General features: G+C 41.9%; 1 long non-coding RNA gene and 1 pseudogene across 1 annotated transcript in view; one reads left to right on the top strand and one right to left on the bottom strand.

Annotated features, from left to right (window-relative positions):
* Positions 1 to 16,167, bottom strand: part of LOC146404771 (uncharacterized) — a 1,009,186-nt gene that overhangs the window by 969,420 nt on the left and 23,599 nt on the right. The gene's annotated exons all lie outside the window — the stretch shown is intronic.
* On the top strand, positions 4,446 to 4,857 carry LOC110260140 (phosphatidylinositol N-acetylglucosaminyltransferase subunit P pseudogene; annotated as a pseudogene).

Here is a 16,167-nt window from a genome sequence, read left to right as displayed (position 1 = left end):
AAATATTTCTGTTTAAATCTTCTTTGAATCAATGTTTTCTAATAGTCCTGCCTTATTCCTAAATATTTCATTATTGAGTGCTATTGTAAGTGAAATTGTTTTTTGAAATATCAAACTCCAATAGTTCATTGCTGCTGTAAAAGAAAGCAACTGCAGAGTTCCTGTCATGGTGCAGCAGAAATGAATCCAACTAGGAACCATGAGCTTTCGGGTTCCATCCCTGGCCTCACTCAGTGGGTTAAGGATCCGGCAGTGCTGTGAGCTGTGGTGTAGGTCACAGACGCAGCTCGGATCTGGCATTGCTGTGACTGTGGTGTGGGCCTGCAGATGTAGCTCCGATTCGACCCCTTGTCTGGGAACCTCCATATGCCACGGGTGCGACCCTAAAAAGCAAAAGAAAAAAGATAAAGAAAGGAATTGACTTCTGTTATTAACGTTGTATCCCGAGACTTTACTCACTTTTTAGTTCCAGGAGGGTTGTAGGGGGGTTGTTTTGTTTTGTTTTTTTGCTTTTTGTTATGCTGTTTTAATTTCCTAGGCCAGGGATTGAATGCAGAGGTCACAGCTGCGGCAATGCTGGATCCTTTAACCTGCTCAGCTGGAGGTTGAACCTGTGCCTCTGCAGTCATCCAAGCCACTGAAGTTGGATTTTCAACCCACTGTGCCATAGCAGGAACCCCCAGGAGGGTTTTTTTTGTCAGTTCTTTGGGATTTTCACATCATATGTGAATAGAATTGTGTTTCTTCCTTTCTAATCTATATACATTTTATTTCCTTCTCTTGCCTTAATGTACTAGCTAGGAATTCCAGTACAGTGTTGAATAAGGGTGGTGAGAGAGGACATTATTGCCTTGTTCCTAAGAATAGGCAGAATGTAACCAGTTTTTCACTGCTAAGCATGATGTTAGATTTGAACAGATAACTCACCAGAGAAGATCTACAAATTGTTAATAAGCATATGAAAACATGCTCGGTATCATATTTCATTAGGGAATTGCAAATTACAACAAAGTGATCCCACTCCATACTTATGAGAATGGCTTACAAAAAAAATCCCAAACTAAATACCAACTGCTGGGAGGACAAGAAACAACAAGAACTCTCATTCATTGCTGTTGGAAATCCAAAAAGGTGGAGCCACTTTGGAAACAACTGAGTAGTTTCTAACAAAACTAAACACAGTGTTACCATATGATCCAGCAATCATGCTCCTGATTTGAAAACTGATGTCACAACCTGGCCATACAAAAGCCTGCATGTGAATGTGTATAAGAGCTTGATTCATAATCTCCGTTTCTCCATAGGCAAATGACTAAAAAAACTGGTACGTCTATACAGTGGAAAGTTATACAGCAATAAAAAGAAACAAGCTGTTCAAGACATGGATGATGGAATTCCTGTCGTGGCGCAGTGGTTAACGAATCCGACTAGGAACCATGAGGTTGCGGGTTCGGTCCCTGCCCTTGCTCAGTGGATTAAGGATCCGGCGTTGCCGTGAGCTGTGGTGTAGGTTGCAGACACGGCTCAGATCCCGCGTTGCTGTGGCTCTGGCGTAGGCCGATGGCTACAGCTCCGATTCGACCCCTAGCCTGGGAACCTCCATATGCCGTGGGAGCGGCCCAAGAAATAGCAAAAAAAAAAAAGACATGGATGAATTAGGAGCTCCCATTGTGGCTCAGCTATAATGAACCCAACTGGTATCCATGAGGTTCAATCCCTGGCCTTGCTCAGTGGATTAAGGTTTTGGCATTGCCATGAGCTGCATTGTAGGTCAAAGACACAGCTAGGATATGACATACTGGAAAAGGCAGAACTATAGAGATGGTAAAGAAATCAATGGCTGCCAGGGAGTCAGGATTGAGGAGGCTTGAAAAGGTGAGACTTTTTTTTAGGGCAGTGAATCTGTTACATATGATACTATAATGGTGAACATAACATTAAGCATTTTTCAAAGCCATAGAACTTTGCATTACAAAGATTAAATCTTGATTGAGCAAATTAAAAAAAAATTTAGGATGTCAGAAATCCCATGATGAAATACAGGATGTGACCAAAGACTACAAAGATATTCCAAACATATGACACAACCTCACTAAAATGGAAATAACATGCTGATCTAAGTAACTTTGGAAATAAGAGGTGTCTTCATGTCTAAAATCAAAAGGGTGTTTCTTGGCCCAGGAAATCCATATACCCTGAGGCCGCCCAAAAAGAAAAAAAAGCAAAAAAACCAAACCAAAACAAAAGGAATTGTGTATAAGTACTGTTTCCCATGGAGATGTGGGTTAGCAATTCTAAACTACTATACATGTATACTGGAATTGAAGAATTAAGTAAATGAATAATGGGTGATGGGAGCAAGTTTGTTAGAGTGGGAAGTTATAGATAAGCCATGGAAAAAGATAGAATAATTCATGCTCTCATGGATTAGAGTTGGAAATTTCAATATGAACTCATATTTAGCTTAATATAGCTAAAATGGTTACAAACAGAAATATTTATAGATGTGTGTGTGTACATAAATATATATACACACACACATATATGGATTAGTATACACATCTATTTTTATTTGTTCAGTCAACTGAGAGGATCCAAAAGAAATGACACCCCAGTAGCAATGAACACACCTAGAGCCCAGATCTTGGTTTATAATACCATTCACCAACAAAAGGAACCAGGGATCCTTGTAGAAGAGGCTGATTCTAGAAATAGGGTAGACAGGCTACAATTTGAGCCTAGAACATTGTGTAGTTCTATAAAGTTAAAAAAAAAAAGAACTCAACAAAAATCAAACCCCCTCATATTAATGCTCATATGTCAAAGGGATATCAGAGCCAACGGTATAGAGCTATTAATGGCCAAAGCTGTAACACTTTGAGCAACAAAATGAATAAAGTAGTATTGTATTGTAACCCTAAGTATAAAATATTCATGATTCCATAATGGTACAAATAAATGGTTGAATAAATAAATTGGGGAAATTAGATATATCTCCCATGCAGAAGAATTGCAAATAATTGATGTAGCTATTCTGCTCTTAAGACAGTAGTACACAATTTTCCACTCCCTAAATGTGGGTTATACATGGTGACTTTCTTCCAAAATAGTACAGTATGGAAAAAGAAAAACGGAGTAACTTTACGGTAGAGAAACCTCACAAACGCTATCTCAGCCAGGTGCTCAAGAGTAACATCAGCAGTGATAAGTCATATTATTAGTATGTTCCCTGATACGATGTGATGAGGACGACACTTTACCTCTGTGGTCTTCCCAAAACACATTACCCTAGTCTAACCAGGAGGAAAATATGAGACAAATCACAGCTGACATAGATGGTTGCCCAGTTTGGGCCCTAGGGTCATAATTTGTCAACCCTTTTGACCAGAAACCTGGGACTCTCCATGTTTTATTCTTTAACCTCGTATATCTAATCAACAGATGAGTCTGCCAATTTGACCTCTTAAGTAGTTCTTAAATCTGCTCTTCTTCATCATGTTTAAGTTCTTACTCCACTTTTAAGATATTGCAACTGAAAATTATAGAAGATGCAAGAATGACAACGCAGTATTCAACTGATACTCAAAGAAAATTGTTCATGTATCTATAGATTGGAGAATAAATTTATATGTTTCACCATAAAAAAAAAATCACCACTGGCAGATATTCTACAAAATATTAGACCAGGACCCCTCAAAACTCTTAAGGGTCATCAATAAGCAAGAAAAGCCCAAGAAACAATCACAGCCAAGAGGAGTCTGAGAAGATATAACTGCGAATATAATATGGTATCCTGGATGGGAGCCTGATGCAGAAAAAGGACATTAGGGGAAAACTGAGGAAATCTGAAATAGGAGCTTTAATTAATAAGAATGTATCAAGATTGTCCCACTAATTTTGACAAATGTACTAATGTGAAATGCTAGTGATAGGGGAAACAGGATGTGGAGGACATGTGAACTCTGTACTACCTTCACAATAATTCTGTAAATCTAAAACTATTCTTTTTGTTGTTGTTGTTGTTGTTGTTGTTGTTGTTGTTATTGTTTGCTATTTCTTGGGCCGCTCCCGCGGCATATGGAGGTTCCCAGGCTAGGGGTCGAATCGGAGCTGTAGCCACCGGCCTACGCCAGAGCCACAGCAACGCGGGATCCGAGCCACGTCTGCAACCTACACCACAGCTCACGGCAACGCCGGATCGTTAACCCACTGAGCAAGGGCAGGGACCGAACCCGCAACCTCATGGTTCCTAGTCGGATTCGTTAACCACTGTGCCACGACGGGAACTCCCTAAAACTATTCTTAAAATAAAGATTTATTCTGAAATAAAAGGAATGAGCACGGTTCCTCTGCCGCCATGGAGAGGGTTCCAGTGCACCTGCACTCGAGCTGAGGGCTCCATTGCCCCTTGGCCTTTCCTTCCATTTTTCCTCTCTACCCACTTCCCAAGTCGTGCTTGTGCAGAAGACTCAGTTTTAAGATTGTCTAAAGCCACCGGGAAAATGGTAGAAAATTCACAATCACCACTGCCAGAAAGAGTGATCTATGGCTTTGTTCTTAAGATCCTAATTTGGCTTCACACTCTAGGTCTGTGGACTTTTATTCCTGAATCTTGGCTAGATTCCTCCAACTTACACTTTTGGCTCCCAAAATATTGGGCAATTGCAATATCTGTCTATCTCCTATTTCTATGGTAAGTGGTTACAATAACAAGCTGTGTACTCTTATTTGGAGTTCACACAGTCGCAGATAACTATACTAAAAATCAAAGCAGAAGAAATACCAAGAGAAGTCATCCCAGCATTTAGAGAGATTCTTCGTGGTAAAGTAAACCAAGTGTTCTTTCTTACAGCCTAAGAACTCTGTGCCCCAAACTGAGTTATATGTAGACATACTAACACCAAGCATTTACTTATGTTTTTGAAATAATAATTTTGACCACAATTATATTCGCTCTCTTTTATTAATACCCAGTATTTGAGATGTTAAAAAAGTAAATTGAGTAGTTCCTGTCATGGCTCAGCAGAAATGAATCGGACTAGTATCCATGAGGACGTGGGTTTAATCCCTGGCCTTGCTCAGTGGGTTAAAGATCCAGTGTTACTGTAAGCTGTGGTGTAGGTCATAGACAGAGCTTAGATCTGGCATTGCTGTGGCTGTGTAGTATAAGCTGGCAACTACAGCTCCACTTCAACCCCTAGCCTGGGAACCTCCATATGCTGTGGGTGCAGCCCTAAAAAGGCAAAAAAAAAAAAAAAAAAAAAAAAGTAAATTGAACTTCTCTTAGATTAAGTTCTATCACTATTGTAAATGTTCTTAAATATTAGCTATTAATGGACAGAATAAATATTGCATTAGTAAAAAATTTAAAAATAAATAAAAGGAAAGAACTATTGATATAACAACTTGGATAGATTTCAAATTATGTTAAGTCGAAAACTCAAAATAGTACACTTACATAATATTTTATGTAACATACAGCAATTAATATTAAAAATTTTAAATAAAATTATAGAGATGGAGAATAGTGTTTTTAGGGGGGTTAGGGATGAAGAGAAAGAGAAGGCATGAGTATAGACAGGGAGCAGGAAGGATCCTAGTGATGATAAAACAATTCTGTTTTAACCACCAGTGGTGGTGGTTATACAAAATATACATGTGACAAAATTGCATAGTGCTACATGCATGCACACATGCATGCATACATACACACAAGTGCATGTAAAGCCAGTGAAGTTGGAATAAACTTTGTGGATTGTACAAAAGTCGTCTTCCTGGTTATGATATGGTGCTATAATTATGCAAGATGTTACCATTAGGGTAAATGAGTAAAGAGGAAATGAGTAAAGGGAATGTAGTAGAACCTCTTATTACATTTTTTTTTTCTTTTTGGCCATACCCTGCAGCATATGGAAGTTTCCGGGCCAGGGATCAAACCCATGCCAGACAATGACCTGAGCCACAGCTGTACCACCAGGGAATTCCTCTCATCATTTTAAAAGGCACTAGTTATTGCTTGTATTCATTCTTCTAAAAAAACTGACATGTAATTTTTAATGCCATACAATTCATCCTTTAAAGCACTTTTAAGGCTTTCAGTGGGTTTCAGTATATTCATGGTAATGCAAATATCAGCATTAATTCCAGAACATTTTCATCCCCCTAAAAGAAACCCCAGGAGTTCCTATTGTGGCTCAGCGGGTTAAGATCCCAACTAGTATCCGTGAGGATGAGGGTTCGAACCCTGGCCTCACTTAGTGGGTCAAGTATCTGGCATTGCCTTGAGCTGTGGTGAAGTCCGCAGACATGGCTCAGATCCTATGTTGCTGTGGCTGTGGCTTAGCTCTGATTTGACTCCTAGCCTGGGAAATTCCATATGCTGTGGGCGTGTCCCTAAAAAGCAATAATTAATTAATAAAAGAAACCCCATAGTTGCTCCACATTCTCCCCTCCCCCATCCTCTAGACACTATTAATCTACTTCCTATATCTGTGTATTTGCCTATTCTTGATATTTCATGTAAGTGAAATCATATAATGTATGTTCTTTTATGTCTGGCTCCTTTCGTCTAGCATGTTTTCAAGATTCATTCATCTTGTAGCCTGTATTCCTTTCTGTAGTTGAATAATAGTCCATTATATAGATATGCCACATTTTGGTTATTCATTCATGAATTGACAGATAGCTAGATTTTTTCTACTTTTTGACTACAATGAATAATGTTGCTATAAATATATATAAGCTTTTTAAATATATTTTTTCAATTTTCTTGAGAACATACTTGTAAGTGGAATTTTGAGGTCCTGTGGTAACTGTGTTTAACTTTTTGAAAGACTGAAAAGTTTTCAAAGATGCTGTGCCATTTTACACTTCTATTATCAGTGTATGAAAGTTCCAATTGCTCCACATCTTCACTAACACATTATTGTCCATCTTTTTTATTATAGCCATTCAAGTGCATGTAAAGTGTTATTGTGGTTTTTATTTTCTCCTTCTTATTGACTCAATTTCAGTAGCTTTTGTCTTTCCAGGAATTTGTCTATTTCATCTATGCTATCTGATTTGTCGGCATACAATTGTTTATAGTTTTCCCTTAATAGTGCATTTATTTTTTAAATTTTTAATTTTTTTGTCTTTTTGTGTTTTTAGGGCTGCACCCGCGGCAATATGGAGGTTCCCAGGCTTGGGTTCTAATCGGAGCTGTAGCTGCTGGCCTATGCCAGAGCCACAGCAACGCCAGATCCAAGCTGCCTCTGCAACCCACACCACAGCTCACAGCAACGCCAGATCCTTAACCCACTGAGCAAGGCCAGGGATTGAACCCGCAACCTCATGGTTCCTAGTCAGATTCGTTAACCACTGAGCCATGACGGGAACTCCCATCCTGGGAGTCCTTTTAATTTTGTAAGGTTGGTAGTAATATTTTCTCTTTCATTCCTGATTTTAGTCACTTGAGTCTTCTCTTATCTTTGTCTAGCTAAAAGTTCCTCAATTTTGTTGATCTTTTCAAAGAACCAACTTTTCGTTTTATTGATTTTCTCTATTGTTTTTCTAGTCTCTGTTTCATTTATTTCCTTTCTAGTCTTTTTTCTCCCTTCCTTCTCTTGCTTTGGATCTAGGGTTTGGTTTTTTTTTTTTTTTTTCTAGTTACTTCAAGTGAAAAGTTAGGTTATTGACTTAAGATTTTTCTTCTTTTTAAATATTGGCATATTTGTATATTCTTTTGCAACTTCATGTGAATCTGTACTTATTCCAAGTTTTAATTTTAAACAAAAATGCAAGAAAAAAGTAGGCGTTTATGCTATGTCAGGGGAGCTGTGTATGGTGATGACTCGGTCATTGCACCTGCCCTCAAGGAGCTGAGTGTAGGGAGAAAGGTACCAAAACTTGGGAGATGAGAAGAGGCTCCAGAGATGAAACAAAATCCTGAAGGATGTCTGGGAAAATCATGACGGCAAAACTGAGGGCTTATATGAATTGAAGAGTGATGCCTTCATCATGGGAGTTCCATGCTCAGAGAGACCAGTCTCAAAGGAGGCACACTTATTTCGCCTCAGATCATGAGGGATCACAGCTGAAGCCATTTGAGACGGGGCTGGAACCACACTCTGATCAAGCCTAGTGTTCCTTACTGAGATTTTTCTCTGCAGCTCAGAATGCTCGAAGACATTCCCATCTCCTACCAGGTCACTCAAAATGTGCAAAATGTGCCGACTGACTGCCTTTATAAAGGATAGCAAGAATGGTATTTAAATAGGAAGGAAAGGCTAGAAAATTTCTTGGGGTTGCAAACATTTAAAAAGTTTCTTTAGGAGTTCCCGTCGTGGCACAGTGGATAACGAATCCGACTAGGAACCATGAGGTTTCGGGTTCGATCCCTGCTCTTGCTCAGTGGGTTAATGGTCCGGCATTGCCGTGAGCTGTGGTGCAGGTTGCAGGCCATTGGCTACAGCTCCAATTCAACCCCTAGCCTGGGAACCTCCATATGCTGCAAGAACGCCCCAAGAAATGGCAAAAAAAAAGACAAAAAAGAAAAAAATTTGCTAAAAAAAAAAAGTTTCTTTAGTTTTGAAATAATTCCAGACTAACCAGAAAGTTACAAAATAGTAAAAAGAACTCCTACATACCCTTCACTTAATTTTCCCAAATGTTAGCAACTTGCATTGGGTTGCTAACACTTTTTAATGTTTATTTAAAAAATTTTTTTGGACTAGGGAACACATTCTTTCAGTTTATAAAGCAAAACAATATAAAGAAGTGTACAGGTGGAAAAATCTTGTTTTAACCTCTGCCCTTCTACCCCATCACTCTTATCTTTCAAAAACACTCATAGATAATTATCCACATTTTTCTTTTCTTTTTCTTGTTTCTCTGCTTTTTAGGGCCACACCTGCAGCATGTGGCGATTCCCAGGCTAGGGGTCCAATAGGAGCTAGAGATGCTGGCCTACACCACAGCCATAGCCACGCCAGATCCGAGCTGCATCTGCTACCTACACCACACACAACTCATGGCAATGCTGGATCCTTAACCCACTGATTGAGGCCAGGGATCCAACCTGTAACCTGATGGTTCCTAATTGGATTCATTTCCACTGTGCCACGATGGGAACTCCCATATTTTTCTTTATGCAAAAAGAAACAAAACATTTTCATACCTTCCCCTCTCTTCTTCCTCATCCCAAAAAGGCTAGCATCCTATGCATACTGTTATGGATCGCACGTTTACCATTTAACACTATACCTTAGAAATATTTTCAAATCAGAACATAGTAATGCTTTTTTTTTAATTTAAAAAGGACCCGTGTTTATCCCATTAGTATTGATGCCATCTCTGCCCCACTGTCCTCCAGCATCACTTTAGACATTGCTCATGTTTCCCTCTCTTTCCTTTCTAACCTCTATTGTCTAAATCCCAAATTCCCCAAGCATAGTTCACTCTTTGTGTTGATAAGCTCAGGGCTTTTACAGACCCCAGCCAGTGTGACTGGAGCAAAGCCACTAACCCCCTGTGCCGTCAAAACCACAGGGACACATTCAGAAGGGATAGCAACAGGATGACGATTGCCTTAGCATGAGTGACGCCCCAAAGAGATCACTCTGGGCCAAGAAGAAGAGATGATCTGGAACAAAGCCTTGTTGCCAAGCAACCCCAGCGGGGATGAAATTAACACAGTCTGTTTTTCTTGTAACTGCATCTCAAATGAAAGCTGAGGCTAGAGTTGATCCCATGCAAAATTAATGATTACCACATGATTCTCTCTTTTAAATGGCTGCTGCCAAAAGACTGAGAACTAAAGAAATTGGTATATCCTTTTTTAAATGGGGTGAGGGAGAGGGGGAAAAAAACCAACAGAACAAGTAAATTTAGATGCTGTGTTTTTCCATTTGAGTCTTAGGTAAGAAATCAATCATTTATATCTTAGATTGCTGTTGAATCTGCTTGCAGGTAAACCTGCTTTAAAAGTAGATCCCAAGTAGACAAAATAATATGCACCAGAGAGCTGTGAGGAGAATTTTTTTTTTTTTTAAGGTGGGAGAAAGCTTCAGATCACTTGAGACCCTTTTACTCTCCTTTTTAGAAAATTAAAAATGTACTTTTTCCTGTTAGTATGTTCAGAGAGGATAAATTGTCATAAAAATAAAATATCTCTGCTGCTTCCACCCACTCTTCCTAACCCCACACTAAAGGCTGAAAGAGGAGCACAGCTTGATATGATTTTGAGAACTTATCAATAATAAAAAGGCATAAGTGACATAGAAGATTCCACCCCCACTCTGCTTCTGCATTAATTTGGGTAAATTAAATGTGTAGTTAGAGCAGGGCCATGACCTTCTTACCCAAAGAACCTTTTTAATTATTATTTTGTGGCTGTACAATAAAACATAACTCAAAACAAAGCATTTTTTAGCCAAAGAAACAAATTTTATCAGAGAAGAAAAATTTTCTTGCCGAATGGAAGGTCGGACCCCAACCTCATGCTGGGAAGGTAAGTACCAAGTTAGGTATCTCCCTCCCTATGTATTTCCTAGTGATGAGGAAGGACACTCTCTTGTTTCCCTTCTGCCACCCACCACCCTTACGTCATACTGGGTCAATCTGAGCAAACATCCTCCCAGCCAGCTTGCCTTTGTGAGGCAATGAGTGCTGATAGAGCTGAGCAGAATGTACTAGAACACAGAGAAAACCAGATAGGAAAAATTGTAGACTTGATTTTTGAAAACTTTATCAGTTGAGGTCTCAGCAGGAAACAGAGGCTACATTCAAATCGTGTGCTTTGAGGAGTGTTGACTAAAGCGTTGTTTACACGGGTTGGTGGGAAAACCATAAAAGATTGGTGTTCCCTTGGGCCGATAACTTTGGGTTGGGAGTCACTATATGTCTAAGGCCTGGAGAGGCAAGAGAATTGGGAGGCAGAGCAGAGGCATGGAGGGAATCGCCTTACAAGAATGCAGGCTTCATGAGGGCATGGATACCCTGGTATCACTTGCCGCTTTGATCTCTGGCTAGGGTTCCCCTTTTGGCTGAATCCCACTGGAAGTCAGAGGATAAGGAAGCCTTTCAGTGTAGTAACTATAGGTCAGCCTCCAGGGCATGGAGCAGCAGGGAGAGAGACTGTGACACACGGGAGATGGCCAATGCTAAACTTCAGTTAATCTCTCTGGCTCCTGATCTATTCAGTCATCCATTTAGCTGGTACTTACTGATCACTAACTTTGTGCAGGCACTCAGCTAGGAGATACAGCAGCAAATGAGGCAGTCCTCGCGGAGCCTGTAATCCCTGTGGCCATGTCAGACCTGGGCAAGCCTCAGACCACATCTCAACGAAAGGTTTAAGATCTCGCAAGCCCTCCAACTCCTACCATGTTAATCACATGACTTCTCTTATTCCTCTTCTCTGGTCAGAAATAGAGATTCTTGTAACACAAGTAGTGGTGGTAATGGGGGTGTGTATGTGTAGGTGTGTATGTCAAGGCATGGATATTGAAAGGATGCATTTACAGAGGAGCCCCACAAAAAGAAAACAGGCCTCAGGAAAGGCAGGAGCAGTGGTAAAGCCAGGTCAAAGGAGCTTTCCTCCAGGATGTGGTCTTTAAGGACTCAGCTCCTACCCCTCTGCCCATATGCCCTCTGCCTCTTCCACGTATACCCAGCTCCCACAGGTTTTGCCATCTTTCCATGACAGTGCACTTGAGGCCACTGCCTCCCTGTTGAAAGTGGCCCTTGGGCTAGGCCCCTGGTCCTGAAGCAGTCAGTGGCCATTCCTAGACATAGAACAGCTTGGTGCGATCCCTCTCAGAAGGGGGCTCTGGGTGGGGGAAGTCTCCTTCACTATAGGAAACATTGGGTTCGGCAGAGTCCAGAGCTGACATGCTCAGGACCCTCTGCTACTAGATGATAACCTTTTAGTGGTCAGAGTTCAGGCACCTGGGTCTTACACTGGTTTTCCAGTAGCACGTGGCATGGTTTCTTTTAAGTCAGCCACTCAGTTGATATTTACTGAATTAGACCAGGCAAAATAACCCTAAGCTACAATTAGATCCCTCATCCACATCCGTTCTTGGGGATCTTTTAACGCACCAAGACATTTGACATTTGTCAAGCAGGACTTTGTTGATCCACAGGCAAAGAAGCCAACCTGTGTTGAGCTGATGAAGAGACACATTGGCGAAGCATGCATCCTGTTGGGGACAATGGCTCCCTGTTTCCTGAAATGCCTCCCAGCTGTGTGTGGCCAAGCCAGGGCTAGGCTCAGTTCCTTGCTCCAAGAAGTCTCCAACAGTATCAGGAGAGCTAGTGAGGCACTTTTATTTCCTTGCAATGATATAAGTTTTTGACCTTGCACAGAGAGACTGACACCGTCAATTCTTCCCGGAGCAAAACTGGCCTTTCTGATGAGAAGCATGGGACCCAATACTGTGTATCATGGAGATGTTTTCTTCCTGGGTGGATTGAGGGGTACAATTTCTTTGGCTAAAAAATTGGGGTAAAATCTGCTAAGAGCAATGTCTTTGGGCTCTCCTACACTTTTGGCCTAGGACCTCTGAGGCAAAGAATACCTGTTTCCTTAGCAGGAACAGCTGGCACTTTCTATAGGACACAGCTTTCCAGACCAAATTCTGGGAGATTGCTCATCCAGACACTAAGCTGGACAGCAATTTGAGGGTTATCCATGAATAGCAGGACTTGACCCTTGGGCAGAGGAAGTTTTTAATAACTTAACTTGAGAAGTTTCCAAAGGACTTTCCTGCTGTTTTGAAATGTTGTGTTTCAGGTGTGGAGGTTGAAACTTCCCTCTTCTGGCATCCAAAAGTGAGTTGTGGAAGCAAAATAAGAACAGCTTTTGTCCCCTGATACAGTAGTACCTCAGCCAGGCCTGGATCTTGCTGCTAAAATGGGAAAAACTGTGCCTGGGGTCTCCTTAGTGTCAGAATGGCATGCTTGACCTTAGACATGAGGACTTGACAGTCTTGGAGCAGACTCTGCTAGGGTCCAATGCCTGGGACTCTGAGGGGCAGCTGCTAAAAAATAATGGCCAGGAGTTCCTGTGATGGCTTAGAGGAAACGAATCTGACTAGTAATCCTCAGGACGCAGGTTTGATTCCTGGCCTCGCTCAGTGGGTTAAGGATCTGGTGTTGCCATGAGCTCTGGTGTAGGTCATAGATGTGGCTTGGATCTAGCATTGCTGTGGCTCTGGCGTAGGCCAGAGGCCACAGTTCCTATTTGACCCCTAGCCTGGGAATATGCCAAGGGTTCGACCTGAAAAAGACAAAAAAAAAAAAAACAAGAAGAAAAAAAGCCACCAACGGCCAGCCAGGCAGTGCTGAATTCGAAGAGAGTGGAAATGTTGTCCCTTCAGTACCCTGAGGCTTGTTTTCCTAACATCTTGAAGCAGAGGGTACCAGATGGGACTAATGGATCTAAAAAAGTCAAGGAAAAGGGTATAGGGTTTTTTCCACCTAAAAGGATGTGCTGCATCTTTTCATGAATGGACATCTGATTCTTTCATTCAGAGAGGGTTGATTGAGCCCCTTTTGCCCATTAGGCACCCATAGTGGGTGTTGGAGGATAGAGCAGCAAATAGTCACACATTTTAAGGGGGAAGGATCATATTTCATACTCCTTGGTTTTGCTTATAACAGACCGCCACATAATATTTCACTGAAACAGTTCCCCCAGAGTCACAGTTTCTCCCATTCTCCAGTGTCCACTTTCTTTCCCTTTCACTCCTTTAGTCAGTCTCCCATCTCATCAAGTGAAGAAAATATATTCACAGTCTTCTCTGTGCAAGCTGCCGGCTTGCACAGGAGTTCACCTACAGACCAAACCAAAGGAGAATAAGAGGGAAGGGAGGAGTTCCCGTCGTGGCGCGGTGGTTAAGGAATCCGACTAGGAACCATGAGGTTGCGGGTTCCGTCCCTGCCCTTGCTCAGTGGGTTAACTATCCGGCGTTGCCATGAGCTGTGGTGTAGGTTTCAGACGCGGCTCGGATCCCGCATTGCTGTGGCTCTGGCGTAGGCCAGTGGCTACAGCTCCGACTGGACCCCTAGCCTGGGAACCTCCATATGCCGAGGGAGCGGCCCAACAAATAGCAAAAAGACAAAAAAAAAAAAAAAAAAAAAAAAGAGGGAAGGGAAAGTGGAGTCGGTTTCCCTTGAGCACTGCCTGGTTTTCATCTGGCACAACCTGATTCTAAGAGGTTGCTGCTCATCCTGGCAAAAAGCCCATTTCACCCTAAATTGCTCCCCAACTGCCCACTTACTCATTAAAAAAAAAAAAGATTTTTTTAAATGAATGTTTTCTGATCATGAAAATAATTAATACCATTTGGAAAAGAGAATAGGAGTTCCTGTTGTGGCTCAGCAGGTTACAAGCCTGACTAGTATCTGTGAGTATGAGGGTTAGATACCTGGCTTTGCTCAGTGGGTTAAATGATCTGGCATTGCTGTGAGCTGTGGTGTAGATTGTAGATGGGTCCTGGATCCTGAGGCTGTGGCTTTGGTGTAGGCCAGCAGCTGCAGCTCTGATTCAACCCCTGGCCTGGGAACTTCCATGTGCCATGGGTGCGGCCCTAAATAGCAAAAGAGAAAAAAAAAAAAAAAAGAAAGAAAAAGAAAGAAAGAAAGGAAAAGAAAACAAAAAAGAAAGAGAGAGACTACATTTTCCCCCCTGCACCCTAAACATTAAAAAAAAAAAAAAAAAAAAAGTATTTCCCAGGGTGAATTTCTGAAGCCATGCTTGCATCTTCCTTGCCAGAGGAGGCAGATGAGTAAATCCCTCCATCTCTGACCCTTGAATCCATCATGGAAACGGTCACCCATTGACAGTGCTTTAGCCCTAGTGCCTGTGATTTCATGCAGATGACCCCAGCTGCCCAAATGTTCATTTTAACCAGATTTTACTAATAAAAGTATGGAGAGATGGGCAGGAACTAGGGAGAGGGGCCCAGTAGTGAGAGCTTATATTTATTCTAGAAATAGCCTGGATAGCTGATAGATTTTAAGGTGGCGGAATAGAAGGACTGGAGCTCAACTTCTATCCTAAAAACAACAAAATTTACAACTAAATGCTGAGCAATCTTCAGCCAAATGGACTGGAAACTTTCAAAAAGATATCCTACTCCAGAAGACAAAGAGGAGGCCACATTAAGAGGTAGGAGGGGTGATTATGCGATATAAGCAACCCCATACCTCCCGGGTGGGAAGCCCCACAGACTGGAAAGTAACTCTGTCACAAAGACTCACCTACAGGAGTGAGAGCTCTGAGCCCCACGTGTGCGGGGATCTGGCACGGGGAGAAAGAGCCCCCGGAGCATCTGGCATTGAAGGCCAGTGGGGCTTGTGTGCAGGAGCTCCACAGGACTGGGGAAAAGGAGACCCCATTCTTAAAAGGTGCACACAGACTTTCAGGTGCACTGGGTCCCAGGGTCCCAGCAGAGTCTCCATAGGAATCTGGGTCAAACCTGACTGCAGTTCTTGAAGGACCTCCTGGGAAAACAGGGGTGAATATGGCTTGTTTTGGGGGAAGGACATTGGAAGCAAAACTCTCGGGAATATTCAGCATCGTGCCTTTCTCTGGAGGTGGCCGATTGGAGAAAATCTGGGCCCACCAATCATCGCGGAGAAGCCCCACGGCAAACAATATGGGTGGGATCACAGCCCTGCCCATCAGTAAACAGGCTGCCTAAAGACCCCCCCAGGCACACAACTACCTCAAAACTCATCCAGAGACAAAGCCCCGCCCACCAGAAGGATAGGAATCAGCCCCACCTACCAGTGGGCAGGCATCAGCCCCTCCCATCAGGAAGCCTACAGCAAGGCCCCATACAGACTTCAGCCACAAGGGGGGCAGACACCAGAAGTAAGAGAGGCTATAACTCCATTATCTGTAAAAAGGTCACCACACTAAAATAGAAATAGCCTGGACTGGGGCCTGAGCCCTCAGTTTGAGTCCAGGCTTTGCCAGTAACTAGCTATTTCTTTAGGAGAATATCTCAGCCTCTCTGAGTGTTTATCATTTGTGACATAATAGTTGATTTGGTTATCTCTAAGTTTCTATAAATTGTCCTGACCCATAGTTTAAGAATAAATGTTTCTTTGGTTAATCTACTTTCTCTACCATGGTTCTTACGCTTTTCATTTCAAAGATATACCTATTTTACTGTT

The sequence above is a fragment of the Sus scrofa genome, chromosome 3, assembly GCF_054392235.1.
Source record: "Sus scrofa isolate SSC_HxYL_T2T_F1_AM1 chromosome 3, Sscrofa_HxYL_maternal_Yorkshire_Landrace_v2.0, whole genome shotgun sequence".
Taxonomy (NCBI): Eukaryota; Metazoa; Chordata; class Mammalia; order Artiodactyla; family Suidae; genus Sus; species Sus scrofa.
This window is presented reverse-complemented; position numbering and strand designations above follow the sequence as displayed.